We start from the raw sequence: 730 nt of genomic DNA, 5'->3' as shown, positions 1-730 counted from the left end.
AGCGCGCGCGCACACACACACACACACACACGCACACACACTTTCAGTAGTAGCTCGCCGTAGCGCTGGAGAAAGCTGAATGGGTGACGCAGAAGAGGAAGTGGGTGTGAATGTTGACAGTTGGTGAAGGAAACCCAATAGGCTACGTCTATTTCTCTGTTTCCTTTCCTTGTTTTCTTTCAGTGGCGGTCTCCTGCTGTCACTTCCCCATATTTTGAAAGACTCCACTAAAATCCACCGAAGGAACTTCCCTTTATTCTGCAGCATCTTGTTTCGCCAGGATCGTCTGCTTCAACCTCTGCACCCTTTCTCTCTTCCGTCTTTTACAGGACTTGTACCGTCTGGGGGATCAGTTCGTATATGGAAGCTATGCCTTCAGCGATAAAAGGCGGAAACATCTTCGGATCGATATTTCATGTATCTAGATATCGTTCTGCAGTCGTTGGATGTGTGTGTGCCGCCAATGCTGATCAGAGATACCAAAGTCGCAGAATAGAGGTCCTGTAGGAAGCACAGTAAAGGGGCGTGCCGTCCCAGGGTGCCGAAAGGCTAAACGCGAAGTTAAAAACGCTCAGGTTGGAATAAACACAATCGACACACTACTGGAGACGCCGACTGCGGGTCTAATGCGATAGGATCGTCCCTCTCAGAGAACCTTTGTTTCTTTATGGAAGAAATGAAAAGCCTTTCCAAGCGCTCGTCGAGGAATCTTTTTCAAGCACCCATTTTC

At 48.5% G+C, this 730-nt stretch overlaps 1 protein-coding gene across 2 annotated transcripts in view; it reads left to right on the top strand.

Moving 5' to 3' along the window:
• The first annotated feature begins 228 nt into the window (after positions 1-228).
• LOC307089088 (apoptosis regulator Bcl-2-like) overlaps positions 229-730 on the top strand; it is a 13,135-nt gene continuing 12,633 nt past the window's right edge. For both annotated transcript variants that reach the window (XM_079755190.1, XM_079755189.1), the window contains exon 1: positions 229-730. This exon is cut by the window's right edge and continues 797 nt beyond it. The gene's annotated coding sequence lies outside the window, so the exon portion shown is untranslated.

The sequence above is a fragment of the Pollachius pollachius genome, assembly GCF_949987615.1.
Source record: "Pollachius pollachius genome assembly, chromosome: 17".
Classification (NCBI taxonomy): Eukaryota; Metazoa; Chordata; class Actinopteri; order Gadiformes; family Gadidae; genus Pollachius; species Pollachius pollachius.
Note: the sequence above shows the minus strand (reverse complement) of the source record. Positions and strands in the feature narration are given on the sequence as shown.